Source organism: Nyctereutes procyonoides, unplaced genomic scaffold (genome assembly GCF_905146905.1).
Source record: "Nyctereutes procyonoides isolate TBG_1078 unplaced genomic scaffold, NYPRO_anot_genome, whole genome shotgun sequence".
Lineage (NCBI taxonomy): Eukaryota > Metazoa > Chordata > Mammalia > Carnivora > Canidae > Nyctereutes > Nyctereutes procyonoides.
In genome coordinates, this window is record NW_026575052.1 from 38,712,735 (window position 1) to 38,735,500 (window position 22,766).

Genomic DNA, 22,766 nt, shown 5'->3' on the forward strand with positions numbered 1-22,766 from the left:
TAGACTCCCTGCTGGGCAGGAGACCCGATGTGGGACTTGATCCCAGGACCCTGGAATCATGACCTGAGCCAAAAGCAGATGCTTACTTAATGGACTGAGCTACTCAGGTGCCCCCAGAAGTGATATTTTAGACTAGAATACAGTGTCTTGCTCTTGGTAGGTAAATGAACAAATATAAGATGTACTCTGCGAATCAGAATTGGCAGCAAGAGTGTCTACATTATAAAAATCTATTTTTTCACCTTATTATTATGGAATAAGTTCATCTGAAAATGAATGAAGGCAGAAATGCAACTAGATTTTGAGGTCAGATTTCCCAGGCTTTGAATCTTAGATCTAGGTTTATTCCATTTCCATAGGAAGGTTGTTTTCTTTTTCCTCTGCTCAGTTTTAAAACTGGAGACTGTTAGGCCATCATTGAGTGAGGATTCCCTGACTAGAACATACAAGTAGCCTTCCTAATTTATGCCACATCATTCTCAACCCCACAATGCAAGACTCCATTTAGACCAGCACTGCTCTTGCCAGTGATCCTACTTTCCTAGGAACATGATCACTTTGACAATTTGTACATGTGTGCTGCCTCTACCAACCTCCAAATCACAGAAAGCTGTTAATTCCAAATCACCTTTTACAAAATATATCACGAAGCCTTCTCACAGAAAGCTGTGAGTATGTTAGACGGCTAGAAGGCTAGTGTGCTTTTTCATTTTTTTATTTACTCAAAAAAACTTCATTAAAAAAATTAACCTTCTGACTCTGCTAGTGACTTTAACCATTTCACTATGATTTTCTGCTCCTCAGTGAGGAAAGCATGCTTGATCATGTCCTAGACATATGTGGAACCACCACAGGCCCTGTGGATATGTTTTTGTTTTGTTTTGTTTTGTCTGTTTCAGACCACTTTACAAGAACTTTAGGTCTCACAGCATGAACTCCTTGCAGTTGACTGAAGCACACACCACAGGCCTCAGCTTTGACTTAAACTCATGCTCAAGTGTGCACGTATGAACATGTTTTCTAACACCTGTTATTTGTATCTTATCCCACTGTAGTGCTCTGGATAAATGGTGAAACCATCTTTCTAAGAGAATCTATAATTTAGTTATAATTTAGGTATTCTCTTGTCAGAAAGAGTATGAGATTGAAGAACCCCAAGAAGAGTTGTAGTTTTTGAAGGCAGGAAATAGGAGTCTCTGGTATTTTCAGCTGTTGTTTCCCGAATGGTATCAAATCTGTGGCTGATTCATTGCTGCTTTTTCATGTTGTGAAGGAAGAATGTATGAGGCAAGTAAAAGCCAGTGTAAATAATCTAGATCTGCTTAGGAATTTGTGGCAAAATGCTCTTTATAAATAGTCGATAAAGATGGAAAATATAACCAAGTAGCTTCAGGGTAAAAGCAGCAGGTCTGGCCTGCCTTCCTTCCTTCCTCCCTTCCTCCCTCCCTCCTATCCTTCTATACTTCCTTCTTTCTTTCCTATTTCTGCTTAATAAATAGACCTATTAAATTTTTCCTTCATTTATTTCTATTATTTTCTTTTTTATTTCTACTAAAAATATTTGATTAATTTTTTAAAAAATATTTTATTTATTCATTATGAGAGACTCAGAGAGAGATGCAGAGACATAGGCAGGGAGAGAAACAGGCTCCCTGCGCAGAGCCCGATACAGGATTTGATCCTAGGACCCTGGGATCACCACCCGACCAAAGGCAGCTGCTCAACCACCAAGCCACCCAGGTGCCCCTGTTTGATTTATTTTTGTTCTGTTTTATATATCAAAATAAATACTAAACACTGGGTATTTTCCTGTGATTGCAGCATTAGCTGGCTTCCATAGGCTATAATATATAATATTTTCATTGTAGTGGTTTTTGAGAAAGTGTGCAATTGAAATTTCCTTTTTTGCTTTGATCTAAAAATTATTTAACAGATATTTTTATAATTTCCAAGTCTAAGAGATTTTTGTTGTTGGTCTCTGATTTTATCATTTCTAGTTTTCAGTTCATGAATAGAAATGGTCTAACATATATCTACTCCTTGAAATTATGAGATTTTCTTTCAGGCCTAATATGTTACCAATTTTTGTGAATATTCAAAGTGCTTTAAAAGCAGGAGTATTGGAGGACATAAATTAATGTGCATATATGTATCTATAATATTAACCTTATTATTTTTGAGTCTTCTCTCACTTTATTTTTTGATCATTGAGAGACACAAAATTGCAGTGTCAGTTACTCTTTGTTCTTGTGTCCCCATTCCCTTCTAGTTTTCTTTTTCTTTTAGAGAAAGAGGGGTGGGGAAGGGCCGGAAGGAGAGGGAGAAATAATCTCAAGCAGACTCACACCCACCGTGGAACTGGACACGGGGCTCGATCTCACGACTCTGAGATCATGACTTAAGTGGAAATGGAGAGTAGAACACTTAATTGACTGAGCCACCCAGGGGCCCCTCCTTCTGGTTTTCTTACTTGCATTATTTCCATACTATCAGGGTATATTTATTTGTATGTTATTCTCTCAATCTTATTCTCACTTTCCTTCTGTGTTTAAATTCATTCAGTGCCCAAAAGTTTCCTAGTCATCCTCTTGTTTTCTCAGCAACAGCTTATCAGAACGATATTCCTTGAATATCTGGGTTTTCATAAATGCCTGCCTATAATTTTTATCCTTGAAGAACAACTTGGCTTAAATTTTTGTTGCATGATTGCTTTTTAGGTGTCTCTCCACTGTCTTCTGCTGTTGAAGTTTTCCATTACACAGTCAGGTGCAAAGCTCTGCTGTTTTTTTTTTTTTTTTATTCATGACTAGTAGTTTCGTTTGCATCCCCCAAAGATTCTTCCTTTACTTTTAATATTTAACATCTTTTAGCAGAATATCTTAGTATCTACTATCTGGATTTTCCTAGGTATATAACATGTTTTGAAAAATGTTTTGGGGAGGGGAATGTTTGGTAAATTATAGATAAGTGTTTTTAAAATCATCTTTGCTTTCTTTTAAAGTGATTCTAATTGTGATATGTTACATCTCCTTTTTTTTCTGGACTTATCACTTCAAATATTTTAAAATTCCTTCTTTAGTCCTATTGATTTTCTTTGCTTTTCTCATTTTTTCTCTCTGTGTCTGATGTGGTTTCTACTATGTCTAATTTATCTGGTTATCATGTAGTCATTGTAGTGGAATCTTTTTTTTTTTTAAAGACAGTTTTTCATTCTGCCTCAGTTTCTTTCCTGAATTCTCTTGTTTCATTCCACATCTTCCTGTTGTTTGGACATCACTTCACCTCCTTTTGGCTGGCAAACTTTCAGTGAATTCTTTATTTTCACTTCTTTTAGATTGATGGTCATTCCGATAATTAAAAATCTCATATTAGAATATTATATTTTTCCTCTATGCTGTTGGATCACTTTTCTGACTTGTTTTCTAGCCCTGCAGAGGTTTTTGTTGCTCTTTGGCTTTTTTCATTTCAGTGGTGTCTCGGTATGAATGTAATGATCATCTCCCTAAAATGAAACCCTAAATTAGAATGAGTTCGATCCTCCTGTACCACCAAGGAGGAGGATCCAGTGAGGAAGGATAGGAGGTACTACAGCAGCTTCTTCAATTTCAAAGCTCAAGAGCTCCCCTTCCATGGCTCAGCAGTGCTTTTTGCAGCCATATCCTCTTCGGCCTCAGCACCAGGACCCTGAGGAGCCCTCACTATTCCCCACCAGGCCTGGAACACTTAGGGCCACCCCCCCCTCACCCCCTGCAGTTTGCCGGTTTGGAGTGTTGGGCCCAGCATGAGCTTACAGGCAATTCAGTAATTGTGGGTTTCTCTCTCTCTCCTAATTTTGCTAAAAATGTGTGTATGTGCATATACATGTGTTTGTGTGGAGGGGAGAAAGAGTGGTTTTCACTCTCTTTTTTACTAGTTTTAGAGAGAATTGGAATTCAGCAACACTTCCCGAAGGACACAAAAATGCTGATAGGTAAAGAGGAGGAAGCAAGATTCTCAGGTCTCAGTTCCCTCCTGCCATCTCTCCTGCCAAGATAGCCCTGCCCCTCCCTCCCTATGCCAGAGATCCCTATGGATTCTGTGAGTATGTGATGTAGTTCCACAACACACCAGTTATGTTGGTCCTGTTTCCTTCTCACACAGGCTACCTCTGTCAAAGGCAAAGAAGAATTGGCTGGCTAGGGGAATAGAGTGGTGGTGCTCCACTCCAGTGAGAAAAAAACAGAAGCCCTGGGTGAAAAAAAAATGAGGCCTGACTCAACCTACTTATGCAACTAACGTTCTGCTCAGCTTTCAATTAAGTATTCAAAGACCAATTATGCTCCTTTATATTGTTTGTTTTCGGCTATATGTTGACAGTTTTATTTGAGGGCTGGCCCGAGGCAAGGAAGACATGGAAGTCAATCTTAAATCACTTTGTCTTATTGTGACCTGTGATAAAAGGTTTAATGAGAAGGAAGTTCACTTTCATTGATTGGGTACTAGGTGCTAGAGATCCTGGACTTAGAACTAAATAGTCCCTATGTGAGTAAGTCCCTAAGTAAGCACTTTTCCTCATGTAATAATTTCACTTCACAGCCGGTGAAGTTGAAGCTGTCGACTAAGAAAGAAGTTTTTAGTCTCTTTTTATTTCCATTAGCATGTATAAACAGGTAAAAATCTGATTTCCATCTGGGCCTTAGGGTTCCATAATCTCCAGGACAGAGACTCTTTCTGCCTTCTCTATTACTGGATTTCTGATGCTCCTCATAGGTCCTGATATAACACACACACATGCACACATGCACACACACGTGTACACACAGTATATTGAATAAATAAAAATACATTGACAAGACAATTGTTTCAAACTGATCTCTAACATCACTTTATTCTGATATTTGTGAATTTTACATATCTCTGAAAGCAAGTAAAGTATCAATCTTAAATTATACATAAACTCAAACATTCAAATATAAAATATCTTATACCAAAATGGTGAAACAGCTAATTCTAGTAATGAAGCTGTACTCTGAACACTGTGTAATCTGACATTTTATGGAGAGCATGTTCAGAGAAACAGTTCACAATCTCTTTTTACTTACATTGTGTGTGCTGTGTGTGTTGTTTTCAGATGTGAATGGGGTTTGAAATCAGAGAGACGGCTTCATGGTGCAGTTCCCCCACTCGCTCTCTATTTATCCTTCAGCCAAAGACTTAATCTTTCCAAGCCCTGGTTTTCTAATTTGTTAAATAAAGATCACAGCAATTCACTGCATTCAATGAAGCAGCATCTAATACAGGGCTATCAGGAAGCACTAGTTCTGTTCCATTCTCATTTTAAACTCTCAGCCCTCTTCAGAACTCCATTCTCTGGCTCTAGTTTTCAGAATATGAGCATTACTGGATCATAATCATTTTTAACCTAAACATATCAGTTCCTATTTGGTTGAAATGAATATCAATAAGAGTTCATAATTCTGAAACCCTGAAAATACACTGTTGATCTAAGAGCCAGTTGACAGGCATAGTAAGAGCCTCCCTAAATGAAGAAAGCACCCACTTTAATGGTGTTTTCTCAGGCATTAATTGAGAAAGAAAAGAAAGAAGAGACTTGGTAAAAGGACTTGGGAATGAGATTAAAAGAACTTGATTTTTCCTTATAAACTAATGGCCCGGAAGCCATGTAATTAAATCCCACAAAGGCTCTGAATTCTGTTATTCCCTCATGGAAACATCATGATTGCCTCAGTCATTAGCTTTCAGGATGTCAGCCTTGACCAGCGTATTTCTGGTCTCATTAAACACTGTGCATTAGTGTTCAGTGACTTATAAAAGTAAACTTCCTTCTAGATAGCTTTGTGTGCCTGTACTGTAACATCCAAATGAATGTATGGCATGAGAAGGATCATAATTTAAAGTTGCCTTTCTTCAGGGCCCCCAGGTGGCTTGGTAGGTTAAATGTCTACCTTTGACTCCGGCCATGATCTGAGGGTCCTGGGATTGAGCCCTGTGTCAGGCTCTCTGCTCCTCGGGGAGCCTGTTTCGCTTTCTTTCTCTGCCTGCTGCTCCCCCTGATTGTGCTCTCTCTCTGTTAAATTAATTAATTAATTTTAAAAAATTGCTTTTTTTCATCCTATATAGTGTTTAAATTTTTTATTTATTTATTTACTTATTTTTTTTTTTTGAGAGAGAGAAAGAGGGGAGGAGGAGCAGAGGGAGAAGGAGAGAAAATCTCAAGCAGGCTCCATGCTTAGCATAGAGCCCCATGTAGGGCTTGATCTCATGACTCTGAGGATCATAACCTGAACCAAAATTAAGAGTTGGATGCACCACTCAGGTGCTCCTATAGTTTTGTTCTTAAACACAGTAAGGTTGAGTCCTAGAGCAAACAATTTGACATTACAAAATTTTAAGTTTTGTCTTTTCCTTTTAAAAGAAAATGAGTAGTTTATTCAGATTTTGTCTGGGAGAATTGGATTAAATTATAATTTTTAGAAATTCTATTATATAGCTTTTGCTTTTCTTGCTTCATGCCAATTGTTTTCATAATGCCAGATTTCCCTTTGTGAATTGTGCTTTGCAAGAGGGTGAAGACAAATGACTAGTGCTCACACAAGAATATAAGTATTTAGCAAAATAAAATAACTGTATTACTTTGCTAGGGCTTCTGTAACAAAGCACCACACACAGAATGGCTTAACAATGGAAATTTATTGTCTCCCAGTTCTGCAGGCTGGAAATTTGAAATCAAAGTATTGGCTAGCTTGGTTCCTTCTGATGGCTATGAGAGAAAGATTGTTTCAGACCTTTCTCCTTGGACTGTAGAAGGCCATCTTCTATATCTCTTTATGTTGTTTTCCCTTTATGCATATCTGTGTTCAGATTTCCCCTTTTATTATAAGGATGTCAGTCATTTTGGATTAGGGCTCACTCTCACGACCTCATTTGAACTTAATTACCTCTGTAAAGACCCTATCTCCAAATGAGGTCACATTCTAAGGTCTTAGAGATGAGGACTTCAACATAAGAATTTTGGAGGAGCAATAATTCAACCCATAATAGTAACCCTTTAAATATGTGCATTCTCTTCCTTTAAACTTGGGAGTCCTTTACAATGCTAAACAATGCTTTCTTGGTCTATACTATTTAGAATAATATAAAACATATTTCTTCATATTTTGCTAACACTAAGATTAATCTGCAACTTTGTTTTTAGGGTTTTATAAAATGCCCCATCAGGGACTCCTTTTAATTATTCACTCTTCACCACTGATAGATCATTCCCTGAGATGCAGTAATATGCACTTTGAGACTCATGATATATAGAAACTCAGTCTCATTAAAGTCAAACAGTTAATATGGGACAGAGCTGGGATTCAAATCTATATTTCATTGACTCTAAAGTAAATGCTTTTTCCATGGTCAACAATATATTTTAAAATGTTCATTTACTACCTATCTTTTTAATGAAAAAGTATTGCTTTTCCTCATTGTAAATGTAGCAGGTACTTACTGAGGGATTTTTAAAAAGATTTATTTATTTATTTGAGAGAGAGAAAGAGTGAGCATGAGCAGGAGGAGCAGAAGGAGAGGAAGAGAGAATTTCAAGCAGGCTTCACACCCAGCATGGAGCCCAACACAGGGCTGAATCTCACCACCCTGAAATTATGACCTGAGCAGAATCAAGAGTTGGATGCGTAATTGACTGTGCCACCTAGGTGCTTCTCACTGAGGAAAATTTAGGGGAAAAAATCTCCGTGAATTATAGAGATGAATATTAAAATTACCCATAATTTTATCATCCAGAGACAGCGATTATATGTTAGCTTTCAGAATATATGTATAAATATTCCTATAATTCCATTTATATATTTATATCTATATAGATCTACATGTCTAATTTTTTATATCATTAAAAGTTTTTTACAAAAAATTTTCAAATCATTTTCTCAGCTAAGATCATCCTAATCTTACTAAAGAGTTATTTTTTAATTATTTGAAATAATAATTCTTTTCATTGTTGGATTCTTTTGGAGAGAATAAGGCATAAGCCGATTGCACCTGAAATTTAACTTTCTGTTCTTACTTCCTACTGTCCCAGAGGAATGAGTAGTCCAAGACAGAGAAGGCAAGGGCAACAACCAGCACTTTGTCCTTTTTTTTCCACTCACTGTTTCATCTCTGAAGCCAAGACTTCTACCTAGGCATGGAGGTATTCAAATAAGTAACCCTTTCTCTCCCTCTCACTGATAGAAAAACTTGGATATTTCTCAGGGGAATTTCTCATAAACCCCCTCTCCACCACGAAATCTGAGACAAAAAATAAGGAGAAATTCTTTAGCCACTCTCCTAAATATAAGAAGAACCTTAAAAGAGTATGATGTCTAGATGTTACAGAACTGAGAGAAACCATTGATTGTTTTCAGAGGATGACCAGGAGGAACTAAATCATGTCAGGATCTGGGGACAGGACCTGTGATGAATACATCCTTTCATCTAATCACAGTGTCATTACAAGGCTTCTCCAGGGAGATCTTACACACTCCTCACCATTGTGCTTATTTGTATTATGTGACATACACTTAGCCCAACACTTCCTTCTCCTGAACCCATAAGATCTATCTGATATTTAACCCCTTGTAATCTGTTGGTTTGGGATTTTACTCTCAAAGTTTTGGTGTGGTAAGGCTGGAATTAGTCCTGATGAACACCCAGCAGGGTGTCTTTCATGGCAGGGGCGGGGGTGGTGGTGTCTGGCTTGCCCAGGTGCAGTAGCATAGCTGATTACAATTCCTCTCTTGCAGACTTGATTATTTACAGTAACTCCAGCCACTTGTGGCTCAGACTCATGGATCTTGTTCCAGGGCTTATAATGGACGTAGAGCCTGGCCTTAGTTCCAACTGGTGATGCAAGGTGATTGGTGATCCACCTTTAGCCCTCCCTGGAATAGAGATATAGGAATTTCACTGAGAATGAGCAAGATTTATGTGGTGTTTCTGATGAGGCTGTTTAAGATAAAGGTCCTAAAGGTCCTGACTCTGTTCCTAGTGCCTCCCATGAGGTCCTTAGTCATGTGTCTGCAGCAGAAGGAATCACCGCAACTCATTCACTTTATAGTCAGGTATCCTTATACTACCTTATGATCTATTTTTTTTTTCAGATCATTTTGACAAGTTTTCTACTCTTATGGAAAATTCCTCTCATGGTTAAAGCTTTTAGTAAATGCTATAAAGCTTAATAACTCTCTCTACTGAATAGGAATAATTATACAGTGGTTCATAAAATGTACTCGTGGTCTCATTTAGTTATTAGAAAGGCTAGAATATTGATTCTTGAATGTGAAAAAATTTATAGGCTAAAGAGCCATAATATCAAATAGTTCTTTTGTTTATAAAGCTCTTTGGAAATGGAGTAACAAATGAGTTAATAATTAATGCAATAATTTATCATTTGATTTTATATCAGAAAGCCTACATCTTCTTTTAAAAATAAACCTTCCACATATGCTATGTTATCAGAAAAGGTAAGTGAAAATTCCACCTTAGTCTTCCTATTGTTTCATCTGAAATATTTAAGGCTTTCTTAACATAAATTGTCACAGGTGTGTGCTTATTTTAGTCGACACTTAATCAGTGTGTAAATGTGTGTGTGTGTGTGTGTGTTTTCACTATCCATATAAAAGTGGGTAAACTGCAGAATATTTTTAGTGAGTATAATAGGTAGCTCTTGCCCTCTTATTGCTAAGGAATTAAAAAATTATCAGAACATACACTTTAAAAAATGATCACAGCTATAAAGTCTCTTGTGTTAATATTGGAAATCTCTCCTTTACTTAGAATTTTAATCTTATTAGAATAATTGCATTATTTTCAGATCCCTTTTTTACATAGATGTGGCCTCTAGCTTAGCTCTCTAAATGAATTAGAATTATTTTGGTTGCAAGTGACAGAAATATAACTCAAGGTAAGTCAAGCTATTTGAATAATACAAATAATGATGACATTGTATGTTTTATCATAGCTGGAATGGTATTTGAAGACTTATAAATAAAGAATAGCTGTAGAGAGGCACCTGAGTCTTGCACTCAACTAATCTCAGTTCAGCTCTTGGTCTCATGGTCGTGAGTTTGAGCCTCATGTTGGAGGCTGCACTGGGCTTGGAGCCTATTTACAACAAAACAAAACCAAAAAAATTCCAAAGCTAATAATTGTAAAGACTTCCCTCATTACCTCATCATTGGTGTAGCTTTTTTTTTTTCTCTATCAGGCCCTTATCTCTTTTTGGTTTAATTTACGCACAAGCTCTCTCCACCTGAAAATGAAGATGGTTGCATAACTTCCCATTGATAAGAGCTTCTTTTTTCTATTAATAATATATCAATGTAGAGAAGGATTCTGCTTGGCTAATTGGTTGGATTATATATTTATTCTCTGGACACATTACTGTTACTAGGAAAATGAAATAATATAACTGGTTATTCCTGGGAATTATGAAGAGAAGCCCTGCCAGACTCATGTAAAAAGAGAGTATGATGGTTTCTCAAAGGACAAGAATCTAACCAATAGTAAATACTTGTCTATAAATCCTCAAGCTATATTCCCTTTCCATCACTCTTGGCTGGCCCCAAACTACTACGCATCTGCTCTTCCCAAAGTCTTTTCTCCTCTCATTTCTTGCTTTTCCCCTGGAAAGTTAACCTCTAAGTAATGTTTTCAGACTCCTGCCCCTTAAAAGACAGGACAAAATAACAGCATCATTATACTGAAAATTCATTGGGCTGAAGAAGGTCAATATTGTCCTTTTTGTGCTTCTAGATAGAGTATTGCTTTTGGAAAAAACTAAATAAATAAATTCAGGGGTTATTTAATAATATTTATGAAACCTATGTAAGGCATGGGCACTTAACAGAATTGGTATTGGTGTTCATGTTGGGACCATGTCCTGGAGGCTACTCTAACTTAAGCCTTACTTTCCTGGTTCTGGATAATGGGAGTATCCTAGAATTTTGGGGACTGGGGCAGGTTAATTGTTGGGGATTCAGAGAAGGTCAAACCAGCAACTCCTTACTAACCAGCACAGAGACTATCCTCATACTGATATGCAGTTGCTGCCTTTCCAACCTGGGTTACATGTATGTAGAGAGGATTAACAGTTATGTAAGAGAATTACTTCAAGTAACTGACTTTAAGACAATTGTTTAGTACATGAACCAAAGATAATATGATTTTAAAACAGTTATTCTGTACCTTGTTGTCTTGTTGATTTTGTTTTATTTTTCTTTTCCTGCATGTATTTCAAGTGGGTCACTGAACTTCTTAAAATTATATGCAAATTTTATTGGATCAATGATACATTTTTTTTTCTGGGAGAAGGCCAGCCACTTTTACCAGGTCTTCAAATAGGCCCATTCTATACACACACGTACACACACACACACACACACACACACAGAGATGAAGCTTTAAAAATCACTGTTGTAAAATGTTATAATTTCCATCAATAGGGAAGAATAAAATTTATATAAGGACTTTATATAAGAGTAGTATTGAACAACTAAATTATAATTTAAAAAGGAGTAGGATCATGCATGGCACATGCCTGCCTGAAGAAGAAATCTTCTTCACTAAAGATTTCTCTCTGATGCTTACAACACCATTTTTATGCTTACTCTTACAGTCTTATTAATCATCAAATGAGGGGTTAACTTTGTTTCCATTTAACTCAGCTCATTACCAATTTTCATTGACATGAACTCACAGGTAAAAACTACGAGTATTCTTGTGTTAGTCCTTATGAATTTTTCCAAAGAGTTATAAGGTATGAAACAGTGCTCCATATCAAAGATAATTGGGCCTGAAGATTGTCTGCCTTTATAGAACAGTAGCTAGAAAAGTTTCAGTTTGCAATTTATAATGAGGAAAACTAGCCTAAACTTTAGAGAGAATGTCTAATAAGCCAGAAGGGTAAAAGCCAAGTGAGGTCAGAGCTGTCTCTTTTACAAATGGTAAAGTCTAAACTTAGGTCCTAGCCAGGCCGGACTATGCCCTTAGAGTTATTAAGGATAAACAATTGTCAAGGAACAAGCCCATGATTAACACCAAAACTTAAACAATTCTAGGGCATTTCCTTAAGTTCTACATATGCTTTATTGATCTTGAAATTTTTTAGGAAAAGCTATACAGTAGTAAAGAGAATTCCTGAGCCCTAGGCAATGAGTAAATAAGGACTATACTTCATGGGGACAACGATTCTATTTCGATAATTTAAGAAAGTAAAGTTCTCAGGTGTTACAGCTGGTTATGAATATCTAGGAGTCAGTTTCTCAGAGTATTTATTTACATCCTTCCATGATTATTACATCTGATGACCAGACTCAGATTTTCCTATATAAATGTATGGTTGAGTTTGTTTTAAAAGAATAAGAAATTTCACAGATCCCTGGGTGGCTCAGCAGTTTAGCTCCTGCCTTCGGCCCCGGGCATGATCCTGGAGTCCTGGGATTGAGTTCCACAATGGACTCCCTGCATGGGGCCTGCTTCTCCCTCTGCCTGTCTCTCTCTCTCTCTCTCTCTCTCTCTCTCTCTGTGTGTGTGTGTGTGTCTCTCATGAATAAATAAATAAAATCTTAAAAAAAAGAATAAGAAATTTCATAGTTTTATATTATGAAACTCATGATTGGCTTCTACTTTTCCTTTTGCATGGTTTTATTTTAGCCTAGCCTTTCCCCTTCCCCCAACCCTAGTTTTGTTTTGTTTTGTTTTGGCTCCTCAACATCTCTTATAATTTTAGCACTAATCACATTTTTGGTGTTCAAAATTATGCAATTCATTTGGTGTGAGGTAAAAGAGAAATTTCTTTTTAAAGGTCCTTGAGATGAATCCCTAAAAGACCTTGGGTTAATTCACATATTCAACAAATATTTCTTTACATTTGTAAGGCAAGCATCAGCTATGTTCACTGAACTTAGCAAAACAGACCTGGCATACAGTTAAATGGAGGAGAGTGACATGAACTAATCAGGTGAGCAGATAACCATAAAGTTCCACATAATTCCAAGCAACCATAAGAGCTCAAAACAAAACAAAACAAAACGCCAAAAAAATAATGAGAGAGCTTGGAAAAGTAATAGAAGAGGTTATGTCAGATGGAGAGAAGGGAGATGTTATAGCAAACTTCTCTGGGAAGGAAATATGTTAGCAATGAGAAGGTGTCAACAACTGTGGGAGAAGGAAGAGCTAAGTAGAGAAAGTAGCATGTCCAAAGGTCCACTCAGGAGCTGAAAGAAGGTCAGTATGGGTAAACTGAGTGGGAAAGAGAATGGCATGAAATGAAGAAAGAGAGAACTTTATGGAAACCATGGTGTAGTTCACCTACTTTGTGGCATTCTGTCTCTGCTACTGGCTTCATTGTGTTTGGATAGGGATGTGATGCTAGAGCTAATCAGTGAGTTGTAAGCACAAAAGATGCATTTAACATTCTGGTCAATTCCTAAAATAAGGCTAGTAATAATTGTTCAGATCACATTGCATTGGTGTTGAACTTCTTAGCCATCTGCAAAACAAAGGAAAAATGGTATTAGGTGCTATATAAGGGGAAGCAGAGGTTGGGAAGAAGAGGTAAAGGTCTCTTTCAGAGGCAGATCTGAGAGGTAAAATTATTTTGCGTAATGTTGGAGTAGGTTCTGCTAAGGTGGAGAGTGGTGGGCAGGTGGGTGGAAAGAACTTTCCCTTAATCTGAAGAAGGAAGAGAGGACGTATAGTGCCTATGACTTTGGTGAGGTTACCCTTCTCAGACTATAATGCTTCGTAGAAATAAAGAATAAAATTAGTCACTTTCCTGTCTACTGAGAAAATTTCCAGAGGGGCCCAGGGCCATTGATGTAGGATGTTTTAACAGTCCTGCCTACTCAGAACACAAGAACCTATGATCCTGTCAAGAAGGCCAGTGACCCTATCTTTCAATAGCTGTTAGACTCCACCTGGTGTGGAGCTATGCCTGGGGTATGCTTGGGAATGTGGCATTGTTCCTTCTCCCATTAATGTTTTTGAAAAGATTCAACACTTCATAGTGCCCTACTAACATTAGACCATGGGCATTACGAGTAGCTGTGGTCTTCAAACTGAGTCTGTGAGTTCTGCAGTATGACAAGGCATTACCGGAGTTATCTTGTTGTGAGTACTTTTGAAAACATCATTTCGAATTCTCAATTGATATGTGTTCCCTTTTCTGAAACAGATCTGCCTTAGAACCAATCCAGATGGAGTTACAAGTTCTCCTTTCCAATTTCTCTTTTCATAATTATCCCTCTCCCACTTGACAAAGAGACATACACCTCTTTCCCACTACAGATTTCACTATGGTGCATTGCTCTGAAAAATATCTAAAAATTTTCCAAAAGAAATCAAAAGGATAATTTGAACTACTACTTTGGTAATGGCATTAAAAAAGTGAATTACTCTAATGATTAACTTTTTTTGTACAAAAAAATACATATCAGTTCTTTTAACAAAATTGAAGGAGGACTTATTTCAATTCTACAGCTGATAGACATTTGAGAATGATGTTTGGTATTTATCTCCTCAGTTTTGGGGTGCTTTTTGGCATGTGTCTGGATTGTAAGGGATCTAATAATATTACCATAATGACACTTGCCCCATTCTCACATACCTATTTAGTTGTAGCACTTATTATAAAACTTAAATATAGGAATATAATTTATTCTAACAGTGAGATATATTCATCCTCAAATAAATGAGCAGATTGAGAAATTCAAGACCATTTGCCTCATTAAGATTTCCAGTGAAATTTCAGTTTCTCATTAAGTAGTTATTAAAACTTATAAAATGTTTCAAATAATTATGTACTAAACTCTGTGATTTTAATGACAGCTCCACTTAGAAGAAAAAATTGAATACTTAAGGCATTACGGTCGTGGTATATTTTTAAACAATTAAATGTCCATTTACATGCTTTTTTATTGCAATGACATTAGGTAGGACTATGAAATGCATTGAAATTTAAAATACATTATAAGTTTGATAACAATTTCTTGTAAGTGGAATGGAAATACAAATTTAAGGGGAAATAGTAATAATATTAAATTTCTGGTTGTTAATGAAGGCTTTGTTCATAAATTTTTTTAATGGATAATGGAGACCAAATTACCATGGCATTTTGATTTCATTGGATACAATTTTAGAAAATTATTTAACAGTTTTGTTTGAAAATGTGAGTTTTACAATGAGATAGCCTGTTTCTTATAACTGTTATTTATTTAGCAAATATTAAAACTTATGATGAAAAAATAATTTTGCCTTGAAAATATATGAGGGAGCAAACAGCTTATCAAAATATTTTATTTTCTTTTGTTATTATTATTTTTTAAGATTTTATTTATTTATTCTTGAGAGACAGAGAGAGAGAGAGGCAGAGACACAGGCAGAGGGAGGAGCAGGCTCCATGCTGGAAGCCTGATGTGGGACTCCATTCCGGGTCTCCAGGATCAGGCCCTGGGCCAAAGGCAGACACTAAACCGCTGAGCCACCCGGGCTGTCCCAAAAATATTTTAGATAATATAAAACTGAAGTTTGAAAGTCACCGGCACTGAGAGTTTTTTCCCCAGGTCTGACCTCCTATTCTCAAAATTCTTACATAGACCATTGCCAATTGTAGTCACAGTTAAGACAAACTCATTTGTCAGGTATGCTAAAAAATACATAGAAATTGGAGATATAAACTTGATAGTGTCAAGTGTTGGCAGGCAACAATTATCTAGAGAATTACAGTCCTGATGAGAATGGTTAGTTAACCTGTGGTCTTTTGAATTTCCTGAGATTAGAATGTTGAAGGTATGTCCTTGAAAAGGCAAGTATGGATATGGAGGGGTGCCTGCCGGCAAAGATTGGAAAGAAAGGCCTTCTTACCTTCCTGGTCAGAGTTAACAAGCTTATGGAGAAAGAGAAGAAAACAAGAGAATGTACCCAATTTAGAAATAAGAGATAGAGAAGAGTGGGTTAGAATGGGATGGACTTTTTCCTTTTAAGTTGAAAGCAAGTTAACAGAAAGGGAATGGAAAAGAAAGAATTAAAATCTTAACAAAACAAGCAAATAGATAAAATTCATGGTAGGATGAAATATATTCGATTTAAAACAGTAGATAAAAAGAAACAGGGCAGCCCCGTTGGCTCAGCGGTTTAGTGCCGCCTGCAGCCCAGGGCATGATCCTGGAGACCCTGGATCAAGTCCCACCTCAGGCTCTCTGTATGATGCCTGCTTCTCCCTCTGCCTGTGTCTCTGCCTCTCTCTCTCTCTCTCTCTCTCTCTCTCTCTCTGTCTCTATGAATAAATAAATAAAATCTTAAAGAAAAAAAGTTAGAAACAAATGAGGTCAAAGTTTAGAGATAAAATTAAAGCAGAAAAAATAAATAAAATTAAAGCAGATAAAGTATTAAAAGAATAAGCTTATGTTATGAAAATAAACATGCAAAGAAAATGAAAGATTAAGAATTTAGAACTAAAGAAAGTAAAAAAAAAACCCTAAAGACCTTCAAAAAACAAATAAACAGTTGGAGGTGAAAGAGTGATAGAAATAGATGGGTGGGGTGCAAAAGTTGAGAGCATGATGACTTAGTGGTAAGTGAGCAGAGAAGGGCCCTCTCTGTCATTTCTTCCAGTAAGGCCCGGTAGCCTGCAGCCCAGTGAATGGAGGACTGCTCACAGGGTGACCCATGTTTCCTTAATACAAACAACTGAGACAGAGGAGTGGCTGAGCTTGGCTCCAAGCAAGTAATTACCTTATATTTCAACATTGTGTTGGGAGGATTATTTAGTGGGGACATTCCTGCATAGATAAGACAGGTGATAGTGGGATAAGGCGGCAAGAGAGAGACTGGGAAGGTGAGGTCCTGCATCACCACCACCCCCCTTTCATCTCAATTATGTTGCCACATTTGTTTGTGGTAGAATTGGTTGACTCTGAAAGCTAATGGAGGGAAGTTTGGTGAGAATAAAAGAGCCTGCACACAGAGTGGACCTTGCTTCTCACTATCCCAAATAGGAGCAGGTGTGTGCTCTCCAGCTTCTGAGGCCCAAACTGAAGAAAAGGCTCTAACATGACTGTGTCCACCAATGCAGCATTGCAGTAAATGAGAATCTGAATCCCAGCACACTTTAGTGCCCAGTGTCCCTGGAGTGCATACTGCCCAGCAAGGCAAAGGTAGCCCTTAGGATAGGTTGCCAAGTGTGTGTGGAAAGAAAGGAGCAGTTAGATGAAGGAGACGATGGCATGTTTTATCATCAACATTTTTTTGTCTTTTGGTGCAGCCAACTTCCCTTCCTTCTTTTCTAGTGACCTTAGCCATTTTTAGCTTCCGGTAGCTTGAGCCACATTGCTTCTCTAAGCACAGAGTTTTCCTCATGACCCCATGCTTAGATCTGCTCTGGGGAATGAGAGCTTTCATCTCCTGGGCCCTACAGGTGCTGCTAAATCAAAGGCCACTAGTACTATTGTCTTGTCCTACTCTGGTCTCTTATCTAAGGTGTTCAGTAGTGATGAACAGATTTTAGCAAAAGTATGGATAGGCATATGAAATAACCTGGAAGCTTGCTTTAAAAACAGACTCCAGCTGTGTCAAGGAATTCTATTCCACTGTCTTTTGGTGGGTGTTTCTTAAATGGGCTACCTGACAGTAATTTGTCAGATTCTTTCTAGGCCTTTTCTCAGAGGTACCAGCCTTGTGAGTATCATGGCACTTAGTATGTTTTCCTGGCAATTTTTTATTCCTGGGAAGATCATTTTACATTAAGATATATATATTTCTAGAAGCAGAGAAATGTCTGAGTAACCTAAACATTTATGGAAGTTAAAATAAGGTTGTGTGCTTTTTTAGTAGCATGTCAGAGATTTTCCTGAAAATATCATGCAAAAGTATCTGACGTGGATTATAAAATGGTTTCTTCTGTAAAAGCAGAATGAACAAAAAGAAAAAAGAATCCTACTACACTATTACTAGATTTCAGGCAGAACTTTAGGAAGTCTGTTATGATAAACAGGAGGAGCAAACATTAATGTATATTGTAAAATGTCACTGCTTGAATGTGGATGTCACTTGATCTCTCAAAACTGATGAATACAAATGAGATTCCATTAACCATGTTGTCTATCCTAACTGTGGTGAGTCTTGGCTCCCCCTCTGCGTAACTGTAGCACTCTAGTCTCTCCCGTCCTCGCTCTTTCTCTTCCTGTTCCAATCTCCTCCCTTTATTTCTGAGAGTCTCCAGTATTTTGTACTGCACTGTCAGTAGTTTTACTTCTTGTCATCCCTCATCCCAGTCTCTTTCCTTACTGCCCTATGTCCTTCTAGGCAGGGCCATCTTTTGGTGGCACCCCATCCCTCTGTCTGTGGATGATGCTTCCGTGGTCTCTGATACCCACACATGTAAGATGGTGGAGGAACTGACCCTTTGCCTACCTCCATGCTGTATTTCGTCACCTGTACCTTGAAGCAGAACTGTTTGTGCTCACGAATTTTTTTTTTTAATGAATATAGTTACTTCACAATCTGACTATAAACCCTTTCTTCATTTGGGCTAAAAACCAAATCATCATTTGTGAATATGTTATAGGGATATACAATATTTTCTGGGAAGAAAGGTGACAGACACCATGACTGTCCCCAAATCCCCACTATTAGTTCAGGCTACCATAACACGATCACATGGAATGGGTGGCTTAAATGACAGTAAGTTGTTTTCTCATGTTCTCGTAGTCCAAGGTCATGGGGCCAGCATGGTCGAGTTTCTGGTGAGATCTCTTCCTGGCTTTCAGGTAGCTGCCTTGCTGCTGTGTCCTCACATGGCAGACAAACAGGGCTCTGATGTCTCTTCCTCTTCTTATAAGGTCACCAGGTCCTTAACCTGAATATCCTCCTAACGGCCCTATCTCTAAATATGGTACCGTCGAGGAATAGTTTCACCATATCAATTTGAGCATATAGAATTCATTCCATGGCACCCACTATTCTCTTGTTTCTTGTTCCTTTCACCACATGACAACTAGCTCACCTCCTTCCTAGCTCACCTTCCAAAGTAAAAGTGGCTGTGCTAATCAACTCAGGCATATAGTGCTGCCACAGCAAATAGCCAAATTACAAATTCCATTTTGGCACATTTCGAACAATCGCGTATATAAACGGTATCACAGAAGTCATAACTTCTCTGTGACATGGAATACTTAACTTTCATTCTGGAATTCATTCTCTTACCCGCCTTACGAACCCACTGACAGAAAGTGAACAACCTTTTAGAATTTCTGAAAAAAAAAAAAAAGTTTTCTTTGAGCCCCAGTTAGGACAGCTGCCTGAGATACACAATCTTCAGGAAGAAGAGAGTGCTCCAGAGAAGGAATGTTTAATACAGTGTTATAAATGTTTTTTGTTTCACTGGGTTACAAATCATCATGATGAAGGACATCCCAGAAAATTAAAAACTTTATCTTATGCTTTTAGTATGTGCAAGGTTGTAGGCTTCGGAGGCGTGGGGATGGAACTTAGGGAGACTTTTTTTCAAGTTTGAAATGTTACTTTTAGGTTATTTGTTAATAAAGCAGTTTTATACTGTGGGCTCAGGGTAGAAACAGAGTCCAAACTTTGAAGTTTGGTAAGTCATTCCAACCATGGTAAATGTTAAAGTGTGGCTTCCCTGGAGCCCAAGAGCAGGGTCCACAAACATTAAATGTTGAAATTTTCCTTTATCAAATCCCACCTGTAACCATCTCTGTGCTATAGCTCTTTAGTCGCTGGGGAAGCCTCTACGATTAGGGTTAAGCCTACTGATACATTCTGGACTTGTAGAATGAAAGACCACAAGTGTGGGACCAGTCAGACCTGAATGAAAGACCACAAGTTTGGGACCAGTCAGACCTGATCCTGAATACTAGCTGCCTTACTTACTACCTGCCAGGAGTGGCAAGCTATATAAACTCTCTAACACTGAGTTTCATTCTTAGCAAATGAAGAAAATGAATAATACTTATTATCTTGCAGAACTTTTGAAAATTAAAGATAATAAATTAGTGTGACCCAGGATTATACCTGGGACATGGCTTACTGACTTGTTATATGATGCTTTGAAGAAGAGAGAGGAGAAGGAGGAGGAGCTGCTTAAGGGGTTCTTTGAAGTCATCATATGATCTTTCATTCACCGAAACCAACTATAGCATTTTTAGAAGCAGGAGGTTGGGAAAACCATGCTGATAAATTAAATAAGCAATGAGGTGCTGAAGTTCTCCAAATGTTGGAAATTTTGGGTCCATCAAGACACAGTGGTGTTCTAATGTAGCTTTTCTTCTTAAGCTCAATTAGATTTTCTAAATTTTAGATACATTCTTGTATTTACAAGAATAATAACTTCATTTTTTTTGAGACATGGAACAATTTATAAGAAAATTCAAGGAGAACTCGTGTGTCTTCCCTCCTGATGTTCAAAGAAATAGACTGAGTTTTCCTTCTGTTTCTTTCAGTCCAAGTTTACATTTGCAAAGCCAGGTGAAGGGACCTGTAACTGGGCCCAGCCAATCTGTTTTCCTGCTGTCCTTGTCTGCAACATAGATTCTCTTTTCTTTTCTTTTTTCTTTCTTTTCTTTTCTTTTCCTTTTTCTTTTTTCTTTTTTCTTTCTTTCTTTCTTTCTTTCTTTCTTTCTTTCTTTCTTTCTTTCTTTCTTTCTTTCTTCTGGAACACTTCACTAATTTGCATGTCATTCTTGCACAGGGGCCATGCTAATCTTCTCTGTATCATTACAATTTCAGTCTGTGTGCTGCCTAAGCGAGCACCAGATTTCACTTTAAAGAACACTTGTCATACCTTAGTGTGGATGCAAGCAGTAGAGTTTAGCAGTGGAACATGCAAGACACCTCAGCAGTTTTTCATCCCCCCAGAGTTAAAAGACTTGGAGAACATGAGTAAGTGAATTGTGGGCATATATGAGTGAATACATCAGATGTCAGAGTACTGAATTTATTTATGTCAAAAAAGAGCAGAGAATGCTATCCATTTATTACTCTTGTTTTTGAAATTGCTTTTCCCTCTTTTATTTTGTTATTTTATTGTCTTTGATCATTGTAGAAGTGTCAGAAATTACAGAAAAGCAGAAAAATTATAGATGGTGATGGATGACGATGTAATCGTGTGACAGTAAAATGCTTTATTGAGTACTGAGCTCCCTGCTGGATTATAGAAAGAACACAGGAATAGATAAAAGCACAACAATTTTCTTTTCACTGTGTCTCGGGAGAAAACAATGCAGATCAGCATAGATGGAAGCAAATGAGATTAGTTAAAAGAAGGAACTTAAATAACATAGACCGAGGCAGAGTAATGATTACGAAAGAGATGACTCACCTAATAAAAACATAAATGAGAAAAAAGTGTTGTTTCATCTGAGACTTTATTGGTCTTTTTCCTGAGGTGATTTTATGCTTTAGGAAGGAATCACACAGTATAGAATGAGACAGAGAGTTGATAATTATATGGTTAGCTGAATTAAATGATTCTAGATCCCAAATTGAATATTTCATTTTTGTTTTCTAGGTCAACTGTCTACATAGTTTCACTGAGCTGAGTTGGTTATAAAAACTCTACTATGCTATTAGGAGACTGCTAATCTCTATGAAATAGGTAGAACTACCATGCAAGAATATGCTGTGTGCAGGGACATACAATAAGTTTTAAAGTATTGATAAAACTTTTAGGGTCATGTAACCTACTCACACACTTAATCACTGTAAGATATAATATAGAAAGTGTGTGGAAAACGTAAATTTCAGACATGAAAAAAGAGGTCATACACACACATGTATGTGCAATAACCTAGCTTTTAAGGAGTCATGGTTAAACATAGATTCTATCTGACTTATCCAATTTCTTAGTAGTAGAACAAAGAACTTCTTTGGAGAAATAAGCTTTTACTCAACACATGCTTTTCTGAATCTTTCTGAGTTGAGCAAAAAAGGAAACCAGAAAGGCCCAGAAATCACAGTGTGTGTATTTACAAGGATTGATTCACTAGTGTGTTTGGTTTTCCATCCTACATAAAGGCATGGGCTTTGCCTAGAGGGTAAGAATTACCTGCAGTTCCTGCTCTCTTTTTTTTAGTTAAGTCCGTAGAATGATGCATTAGGTATACAGAACAGCAGTCGCCAAATGCCCTTGAAAACTCAGGCAAATAGACCACATCACATTTCATTATGTGACCCTGATGAGGCTTGACATTTATATTGGGATAAGAAATGCCAATATAATTGAAGGTATTGGAAATGGCCCTTTGAGGAAAGGTGATGAATTATCCATTGCCTTAATCTAAGAAAAGAAGATGGAGAAAAAGTAAAGGAGGGGTTTGATTTCATATGCGAGTGGTTCAATAGATAGCATCTTAATGGATTTTGCGTGGCATGTTCCTAGCTGTACTTGTGGCCTCTTTTTGGTAAAGAGAGTCAAATGAACAAGCTCGAAAGTCTTCCTATTTTAAAGTGGATGAATGGAAAATGAGGAGATTGCACAGTGGAGGCTGTCTGTGCCTGTTAGTAACACTGCCTGGGTTTCTTCTAATTGAAAACAGTATAGAGCTCAGATTATGAAATTGCTCTGCTCTGAGGGGTAGTTTTGGTTAGTGGCATAAACTCTGGTGCTAGACAGCTTGGTTTCAAATGTTAGTTCCTCTCCTTAATAGCTATGTGACCTTGAGCAAAGTATTTGACCTCTCTTAGTTCTCATTGTCCTCATCCATAAAATG

General features: G+C 37.4%; 1 protein-coding gene and 1 non-coding gene across 2 annotated transcripts in view; one reads left to right on the top strand and one right to left on the bottom strand.

Moving 5' to 3' along the window:
• Window positions 1-22,766, top strand: part of PDE4D (phosphodiesterase 4D) — a 1,377,381-nt gene that overhangs the window by 360,677 nt on the left and 993,938 nt on the right. The window lies entirely within an intron of this gene.
• On the bottom strand, window positions 20,702-20,808 carry LOC129514368 (U6 spliceosomal RNA). Its single transcript, XR_008665426.1, has one exon. It is a non-coding gene; the product is annotated as a U6 spliceosomal RNA (small nuclear RNA).